This window comes from Bos indicus x Bos taurus, chromosome X, assembly GCF_003369695.1.
Source record: "Bos indicus x Bos taurus breed Angus x Brahman F1 hybrid chromosome X, Bos_hybrid_MaternalHap_v2.0, whole genome shotgun sequence".
Taxonomy (NCBI): domain Eukaryota; kingdom Metazoa; phylum Chordata; class Mammalia; order Artiodactyla; family Bovidae; genus Bos; species Bos indicus x Bos taurus.
This window is the reverse complement of record NC_040105.1, coordinates 51,504,209-51,514,927: the sequence shown is the minus strand read 5'-3', so window position 1 is coordinate 51,514,927 and position 10,719 is coordinate 51,504,209.

Genomic DNA, 10,719 nt, shown 5'->3' with positions numbered 1-10,719 from the left:
TGATGTGAAGAGCTGACTCATTAGAAACAACCCTGATGCTGGGAAAGATTGAAGGCAAGAGGAGAAGGGAACAACAGAGGATGAGACGGTTGGATGGCATCACCAACCCAATGGACATGAATTTGAGCAAGCCCTGGGAGATGGCGAAGGAGAGGGAAGACTGGCATGCTGCAGTCCATGGGGTTGCAAAGAATCAGACATGACTGAACAACTGAACAACAACTATATACAAGGTACTGTTCTAGACACCGAGGATTCAGACAAGGTCCCTGCCCTCCTGTGGTTCACATTCCAGAGAGCGAGACAATTGAGTTAAGTAAGAGAATTTTAAACTGCAGTGAGTGCAATGAGGACAATAAAACAAGTTATGAGACAAAGATTTAAATAGACACTAGTCTATTTTAAATAGTCAAGGAAGGCCTCTTAGAGAAGCTGACATGTGAGCAGAAGACCTGAATAACAGGAAGAGCTGGCCAGGGACAGGATAAAAGGAATAAAAAGTGTAAAGTCCCTAATTTGGTTGTGGGGGCCATTTCAGGGCTCTCTCTCAGTAACATCTCCTGAACATTTATGATGGACTGGTGGGTTTTGGGGGTGGGGTCTCCAGACATGAATTAGAGACCCTGTACAATCTAATTAGGAAGGCAAGATTCAATGAACAATAACAAGGCTTAAAAGGTTAAACCCTCTCAAGTGCTAACTAGAGGTATGAATGACATGTATAAACAGAAAGGGAACCACAATTAATTCACATGTATTCAGTGGATGTGTCAAGAAAGGCTTCACAGGAGGTGGTGTTTGACCTAGGTACAGTGGTACCCATCCCTAAAATTATCCCCAGTGATCTTGAGTGGTGAGGTTGGTGGGATAAAAGATAATGGGGAAAGCAAAGCTGTAAGGGGGCTAAATCGAGCCAGTTAGATTTGCTGACAAAGTAACTCACACTGCCCTGGTTGGGAGGCAGCCCGCTGATGCCCTGAAAATGTGTGCTCCAGTTGTGCCTTACAACATCAGTGCTTGATCTGAACTGGCCGCCATAGCACAAGGCTGCCCTGGAAACTTTCTTCCTCTACCCCACCTCTACTTAACAGCTGTAAACATTTACTTTTAACTACATAAACCATAGGAAATGCATTCCCATTGTAGATTAACATCCAAACAGGCTGAAGATCCACCCTGACCACCATTCAATCCCTGCTTGCTTTCCTAGAAGGAACCTCAGTGAGCTCTTTTCTGATTTATCTGTCTAAATGTACATACATATAACTGTTGAGATAAAAATTATGAGGGCCAAAGTGAACTATAAAATTTATGAAGAAAAACGGGGAAAATGAAAGCATTACATAAGAACAGACTTGCTCCAAAATAGACTGGAAAGTACAAAGACAGTGAAAACAGACAAAATAACAATAAATAACATTATCTGAGAAGCTATGGTGTGCTAAGCACCTGTTCTAACCTCTTTAAGTGCATTAACTCAATCCTTACAGCAACCCAATGAGGTACTAGTGATACTAGTACATTGGGTACTAACCCAATGATAGTACTAGTGCTTGTACTATCCCCATTTTATGGATAAGCTGAGTGTAGACACTTAAAACCACCTGCTCGAGGCCATATGGCTAGTATGTATGCAAGCTGGGGTTCCTGGTGATACAGGACCAGACTCCAGGCTTTTCACCACTCCATTTGTGAATCTAACGGTAACTGGTGACTCTAAGATCCATGTAATAGGAGAAGGCGATCAACAGCTTTTTGCATAATTTGAATCACAGAAGCAAATAGGGTTTACACTCACTTAGAATGAAAACTAACAAGATAGTCCCCCAGGTGCCGAACTAGGTAACTAAAAACACCAGCCCACTCCTCCATGGCCATCTTGGGGTGCGCCAGATATACAGAGCTATACTCCCAGAAAAGACTTCAGGCTTGATTTAATGCTCGCCTGGCACTATCTTGACATTCTTAATTTTATGTTTGAATCTGTGTCTTTTAAGTATGGTCCAGCGTGACAATGGAGCATACACATGAGCAGAAGAGATATACTGAGTGGCAGTGAGCACAGCCTGTGGACATGGCAGTGCCTGGTATGTATAAGCAAATCAGGGGCAGTCTGGGACACTATGGGACCTGGAGTGGGGGACATTGAGCCAATGACAATGGTGGCAGCAGTAGCAGCAGCAGCAGCAGCAGCAGCAGAGGTAGCAATAGCCGTAGCCCTGAGAGAAAGGATAGCCTCTGCATGGGGGTAGTGATGGGACCTGTGGTGAGAGGCAATCTTGCCCTTCTGTCACAGAACCTGTCCCTGCCACTATACACAAATATTAACTCTGGCCTGAGAACTGGGTCAGGAACTGCTAGCATTCAGGCAGTAAACTTTGTCAGTAAATTATTACAAAATAAAAAGGTACTCATGGACATTGCAGAACAACTTTCAGTTCAGTTCATTTCGCTTGCTCAGTCATGTCCAACTCTTTGCGACCCCATGGACTGTAGCAAGCCAGGGTTCTCTGTCCATCACTAACTCCCAGAGCTTGCTCAAACTCATGTCCATCGAGTTGGTGATGCCATCCAACCATCTCATCCTGTCATCCACTTCTCCTGCCTTCGATCTTTCCCAACATCAGGATCTTTTCTAAGGATTCAGTTCTTCACATCAGGAGGCCTAAGTATTGCAGCTTCAACTTCAGCAACAGTCCTTCCAATGAATCAGGACTGATTTCCCTTAGGATTGACTGGTTTGATCTCCTTGCAGTCCAAGGGACTCTTAAGAGGCTTCTCCAATACCACACTTCAAAAGCATCCATTATTCAGCACTCAGATTTCTTTATGGTCCAATTCTCACATCCATACATGACTACTAGAAAATCCATAGCTTTGACTAAATAGACCTTTGTCAGCAAAATAATGTCTCTACTTTTTAATATGCTGTCTAGATTGTTTATCATAGCTTTTCTTGCAAGGAGCAAGCATCTTTTAATTTCATGGCTGCAGTCACCATCTGCAATGATTCTGGAGCCCAAGAAAATAAAGTCTGTCACTGTTTCCATTGTTTTCCCATCTGTTTGCCATGAAGTGATGGGACTGGATGCCATGATCTTAATTTTTTGAATGTTGAAGTTTTAAGCCAGCTTTTCTACTCTCCTCTTTCACTTTCATCAAGCGGTCTTTAGTTCCACTTTGCTTTCTGCCATAAAGGTGGTGTCATCTGCATATCTGAGGTTATTGATATTTCTCCTGGCAATCTTGATTCCAGTTTGTGCTTCATCCAGCCTGGCATTTCACATGATGTTCTCTGCATTTAAGTTAAATAAGCAGGGTGACAATATACAGCCTTGATGTACACCTTTCCCAATTTGGAACCAGTCCTTTGTTCCATGTCTGGTTCTAACTGTTGCTTCTTGACCTGCATACAGATTTCTCAGGAGCAGGTAAGGTGGTCTGGTATTACCATCTCTTTAAGAATGAATGTTCCACAGTTTGTTGTGATCCACACAGTCAAAGGCTTTGGTGTAGTCAATAAAGCAGAAGTAGATGTTTTTCCTGGAATTCTCTTGCTTTCTCTATGACCCAACCGATGTTGGCAATTTGATCTCTTGTTCCTCTGCCTTTTCTAAATCCAACTTGAACATCTGGAAGGTCTCAGTTCATATACTGTTGAAGCCTTGCTTGGAGAATTTTGAGCATTACTTTGCTGGCATGTGAGATGAATGCAATTGTGCAGTACTTTGAACATTCTTTGGTATTGCCTTTCTTTGGGATTGCAATGAAAACTGAAGTTTTCCAGTCCTGTGGCCACTGCTGCATTTTCCAAATTTGCTGGCGTATTGAGTGCAGCAGTTTCACAGCATTGTCGTTTAGGATTTGAAATTACTCAGCTGGAATTCCATCACCTCCACTAGCTTTGTTCATAGTGATGCTTCCTAAGGCCCGCTTGACTTCACATTCCAGGATGTCTGGCTCTAGGTGAGTTTTCATACCATCATTATCATTTGGGTCATTATGATCTTTTTTACATAGTTCTTCTGTATATTCTTACCACTTCTTTTAGTATCTTCTGCTTCTGTTAGGTTTATATTATTTCTGTCCTTTATTGTGCCCATCTTTGCATGAAATATTCCCTTGGTATCTCTAATTTTCTTGAAGAGATTGCTAGTCTTTCCCATTCTATTGTTTTCCTCTATTTCTTTGCATTGATCACTTAGGAAGGCCTTCTTATGTCTCCTTGCTAGGTTTTGGAACTCTGCATTCAGATGGATATATCTTTCCTTTTCTCCTTTGCCTTTTGCTTCTTTTTTCTCACCTATTTGTAAGGCCTCCTCAGACAACCATTTTGCCTTTTTGCATTTCTTTTTATTGGTTTTTGATCACTGCCTCCTGTACATGTCAGTACTCCATCCATAGTTCTTCAGGCACTCTTTCTATCAGATCTAATCCCTTGAATCTATTTGTCACTTCTACTGTATAATCATAAGGGACTTGATTTAGGTCATACTTGAATGGTCTAGTGGTTTTCCCTATTTTCTTCAATTTAAGTCTGAATTTTGCAATAAGGAGTTCATGATCTGAGCCAAAGTCAGCTCCAGGTCTTGTTTTTGCTGACTGTATAGAGCTTCTCCATCTTTGGCTACAAAGAATATAATCAATCTGATTTTGGTATTGACCATCTGGTGATGTCCACTTGTAGAATCATCTCTTGTGTTGTTTCAAGTGGGTGTTTGCTATGACCAGTGCGTTCTTTTGGCAAAACTCTGTTAGCCTTTGCCCTGCTTCATTTTGTACTCCATTGCCAAATTTGCATGTTACTCTGGGTATCTCTTGATTTCCTACTTTTACATTCCAGTCCCCTATGATTAAAAGGACATCTTGTTTTTGGTATTAGTTCTAGAATGTCTTGTAGATCTTCATAGAACCATTCAGCTTCTTCGGCATTAGTGGTTGGGTCATAGACTTGGATTACTGTGATATTGAATGGTTTGCCTTCAAAGTAAATTACTTTGAGGTGTGGTTGTTAGAATTTTTTGAGCTGTGTAGAATATCTCATTTTGAAAACTAGTGTAAAATTGCAAAGAAAATATCCACAGGCTAGAAAGTGAAAATTAAATTTAAAGATCATCAAAGTAGACACATTAGATAAAAACTTTGGATTAACCAATTATTAATGAAGAAGATAATTTAAAAGTGTTTTCCTTATAATTGAAGGTATATTGGTAGAATGCATACAAATATGTTTTAAATTATAAATAAATTATGAAGCTATTTTCATTTCTTGTACGACCTTGTATTAGTCTATTCAGGCTGCTATAATAAAATTGCCATAGACTGGGTGGCTAATGAACAAAGATTTATTTCTCATGGTTCTGAAGGCTGGGAAGTTCAAAATCAAGGTGCTGGCTTGATTTAGTGTCTAGTGAGAGCCAGACACTGGCTCATAGATGGTAATCTTGCTGTTTGGGGGAAGGGGTGAAAGAGCTCTCTGGAGGTTCTTTTATAAGGGCACTAATCTCATTTATTAGAGCCTCACCCTCAAGACCTAATCACCTACCAAAGGCTCCCCCCTCCTAATACCATCACATTATGGGGGTTAGTATTTTAACATATGACTTTGGGGGTCAGGGACACAAGCATTCAGTCTATATAGCATACCTCCACAAGTTACAGGAAATGTTAGAGGAAACATTAAATGCCATTGTAAAAATTATATTTAAAATTAGATTTAGACTTGGACAAAACTGATCTGTGTGAAGAGTTAAATCTTTTTAGAAGTGTTCTACAGGAATCATCAGGTCTAGATGTGTGAAAATTTGTATTTTGAAAAATTGATCAGGAATTTATCCCATTGTTTTCACACCCTACAAAAAACAGTGCTAATGCATCAGCAGAAAGCTCCTTATCAAAATGAAAAGTTATCAAACATTTACAATCTTGTGACTGATGTTGCCTTCAATCATGTTGGTTCAAAATGAGCTTGCTAAAATGACTAAGTAATTGAATTTGCAGAAAAGAGAGGCAGAAAAATCTTATGATCAATCAAGATATCACATTAGTACATTTATTATATAAATTATAAAAATATTCTGCAATTTGTAAATTATTTTTCAGCTATCACTATTATCACCATTATGTTTTATAAGTAAAATATTTTTAAAGAAAAAACATTTTATTTTCATGCCTTTAACTGTACTTCCCATCTCTCCCCTAGGTTTTGAGCAAGGAACCCTCCATTTTCATTTTGCACTGGGCCCTACAAATTATGTAGCAGGCTCTCACTCCTGCTGGATGGTAATTGTGAGATGATTTGAGGGAATTGTAGCCACTCAAATGGTTACCGCCCTAACCAAACTCCTTTTCACTGGGAGTAGGAGGTGGGGGTGGGTAGAAACAAGATGACAACACAGAAAATGGAGGTTAGTGTAGGTATCAATCATTTTCATGTGAACAGGATCATACTGTCCGTATCATCTGGCCAACTGCTTTCTTCACTTGGCAATATCTTGGAGATCTTTCTACAAGCAAAATAATCAACCCTGTTCTTTTTTGAATTCTTGTTCAGGGAATTCCATGATTTGGATGGCTCTTGATTTATTTCTCCATTCCCCTGATGGATATTTACAATGGTTTAATTTTTCAGTAATACAGAGCTGCAGTGAACATACTAGTAAGGGCCTCCTTGTGCACAGGCATGTTTCTGTAGGTGGACACTCACAAGCGAGTTGCTGGGCCATGGGGTATGGATATTTTCAATCTTAATACATACTGCCAAATTGCCTTTCAAAACCATTATGTCAATTTTCACTCCCATCAGCAGTGTAGCTTCACATTTCCTAAGACTCCAACCTTTAAACTGTTTGCCAATCTGATGGAGAAAAAAAATGGTAACTTGTGTTTGTTTTTAACTTTGCATTTTCCCTCACTAGTGCAGTTGAGCATCTTTTTATCTGATGTTTATTGGCCTGTTCTTTGTGAACTGTTTGTAACCTTTGCCTAGTTTTTCTTAAAGGGTTGTTTTTTTCCATATTGAGTTGTTGAAGTCATTTATATTTCAGGATATTAATCCTTTGTCTATTATATATATATATATATACACACACACACACACACATATATATATAGCTGATATTTTCCTATAGTATGTACCATGTTTATAGTTTGTGTTATCATACAGGAGTTTTAGATGTTTGTGTAGCCATTTGATATATTTATATCAGTCTTTTCTTCTGTGGATTTTCTGTTTTGTTTATTGCTTTGCAAGACCTTTTTTATCCAAGGCAACAACCATATTATTTTTTTTTCTCATTCTGTTATAGTGCTTTCCATTTAGGTCTATAACCTACCTTAAACTCATTTCCTTCTCAAAACCTTTGCATTTCCCCTATCTGGAACTCTTTTCCCCAAGATGTTCCTATGGCTGACACCCTCAGGGCTCAGCTCAAATATTACTTCTTCCAAAAGGCCTTTCCTGACCACCTTAACTAAATCAACCACCCTCTCTACATTAAGATGTGCCCTAGTTCATTACCTTAATTTATTTTCTCATAGATCACCTCTTACTGAAGTTACCCAACTTTTGTTTATATGTTCATGGTCTGTCTCTCCTTAGATCGAAAACTCCATGAAAGTAGGGATTTTGTCCTGTCCCTAGCTTCTAGAACACATTTAGAGTTTATTATAGTGAACTTGATAATGATAACTTAATTTTTTTCAAAGGATTGTCACAATACCTAGGACTCCCTTTTCTAAAGGAGAAATATTTCAGTCATCCTGTTTTTCTACTCTTAGTACTGTGTGAGTCGAGGATGGTTATGACAATTATTTGGTCCAGTGTTTCACAACCTGTAGTGTTTTGGAATCACACTTGATTTATTTTTAAATTTAGATATAGAGTGTGTATATCTTTTTTCCCTTTCATACTGAACCCTAAATATTCATTGGAAGGACTAATGCTGAAGCTGAAGCTCCAATACTTTGACCACCTGATACAAAGAGCTGACTTATTAGAAAAGACCCTGATGCTGGGAAAGATTGAAAGCTGGAGGAGAAGGGGACAACAGAAAGTGAGATGTTTGGGTGGCATCACTGACTCAATGAATATGAGTTTGGGTAGGCTCTGGGAGGTGGTGGAAGACAGGGAGGCCTGGCGTGCTGCAGTCCTTGGGGTTGCAGAGTCAGACGTGACTAAGCGACTGGACAAATAGAGTGTATATAGTTTCCTAGGGCTGCCACAACAAAGTACCACAAACTGTGTGGCTTAAAACAACAGAAATTTATTGCCTTACAGTTCTGGAGGCTAGAAGTGGTGATGGTGGGCCATGCTCACTCTGAAAGCCCTAGCAAAGCATCCTTCCTTGTCTCTTTCTAGCTTCTAGTGATTGCAGTCTTTGATATTCCTTGACTTGTAGGTGTATCTCTCTGCCTCCATCATCACATGTGTGTACCTGAATTTCTGTCTTGTAAGGATCCCAGTCATTGGACTAAGGTCCACCCTAATGTGATATGATTTCATTTTAACATGGTTATATTTGCAAAGACCATATTTCCAAATAAGGTCACAATCACAGTTTGGGAGGACACTATTCAACCCAGTACAGAGGGTCACATTTTAAAAATCTGCTTTATTAGGTCTGGAGTGGAGGCCCAGCATCCTTAATTTTTAAAAGCTTTACAGACTTGACTGATGTTCACCTGGAAAGGTGGACATGGGGGAAGGCCCTTTTAAAGCAAAATCCCAAATACAGATTCCAGTAAAGAAAAATACTGATGAATTTCACTGCATAAAAGTTAAAGCTTTGGTGGCGGGAGGGTGGGGGAGAATACCATAAACAAATTCAAAAGGTCAACAAAGCTGGGAAAACATATTTGCATCATATATGATAAAAGGCTAATTTAATTTACAACAAATTCAGAAGAACTAACATGAAAAAGACAAAACCCAATAGTAAAGTGAGCTAAAGAATAAGCAAGTAATCTACAGAGAAAGACATGCACACATCAATAGAGATTTGAAAAGATGTTTAATTTCATCCATGAGTAAAGGCATATAAATCAAAACAATAAAATGCCATCTTTATCTATAAGACTGGGAAATGTTTAAAGTATGATTTAAACAGAGTAAGTCAGGGTATGAAGAAATCCTAGATGTTTTCATATGCTGCTGGTGGGCTTGACGTTGTTACAACTTTTTTGATGTATAATTTGGTAGAATATATCAAAATAAAACATGCAGATATTCTTTGAATGTTGTAGGTGTTGCTCGTGCCTTCTCAGTAATCATTCCCCATTTTTTTCCTTCCCAAGAAGTTGTAGATTTTTATTTATGTGTCTATTCTTCCCACTCATAGCCCACGTATTTGCGGGTAAACAGATTTTATTCTCAGTTCTTCTGACCACAAACAACATTAGTTCAGAGGACTTGTGACCTAAGCAAGTCAGTGAGGGAGAACCATGGGAGTCCTACTTACTTGGAATGTTGGGTCAGAGTTTTCTCTTCTCTGCTGGACTTGATGAAGAGATTCAAAGCTTCCATTGCCACTGTCAGCGATTTCATTGGCACCTTGGCTTAAAGCACTGGTTCTCAGTCTTTAGTGTTCATCAGAATCACCTAATCTGTTAAAACATAGATTGCTGATCTTTATCTACTTTCAGAGTTTCAAATTCTGCAGATCTGTGGTAGGGACAAAGGATTTCCTTTTCTAAGAAATTCTCAGGTGAGATTGATGCTGCTGGTCCAGGGATCACACTGAAAAAAACTACTTGGATAAAGTAGGGACTGCACAGTAGAGACACTTAAAGAAACTGGGTAGCTCTAGCTCACCCTACCCCTGGAATTGTGTTTCGTTACTTGTAACCAAAATCACCCTAACCAATATATTCAGCAATTTTGGACTAAAAATTTACCCTATGGATATACTTGCAGAACTTTATCAAAATATATGCTGATGGATAGACTACCCTTGTGGCTCAGAGGTAAAGAAGCCGCCTGCAATGCAAGAGATGCAGGTTCAATCTCTGGGTCGGGAAGATCCCCTGGAGAAGGAAATGTCTACCCACTCCAGTATTCTTGCCTGAAAAATCCCATGGGCAGAGGAGCCTGGCAGGCTACGGTCCATAGAGTCACTAAGAGTTGGACACGACTAAACACAGCGCGGGCGCGTGTGTGCACACACACACACACACATATGCTGATGCATGGTAACTGCAGCATTGTTTGTAATAGCTAAAACTGGAAGCAGTCAAAGTACTTGTCAATAGGGAATTGATCCATCAGATGGAATCATCTATCTAATGGAATACCATGTGGTTTAACAATTATGAAATGCTCTGTATATGCTTGTAGAAAAATAAGATATATTAAATATAAAAATCATGATGATTAAAAGGGAGTAATTTATACTTTTTAAACAAAAGAATAAACATATATGCAGGTATGTGGTTAATTATTTCCTAGGATGTTAATTCTGATTAAGAACAGCAATATTTGAGAAAAAGAGTTGGAATTGAGGTGGTGCTAGCAGTTCTTCATTTTGTATATTTTATTCTGTTTGAGTTGCCTAACCTTAGGTAAATTTTCCTTTTGTCAAAAAAGAAAAGTCATTTGGCATTATCTGGGCAAGGCATAATTCAACTGTAATTTCCTTCTTTGTATTTCTCTATTGAAGAAACAACTAATAAATGTATTATTTTTAAAAAGATTAAATAATAAAAAGATAAATGGAAAATTGA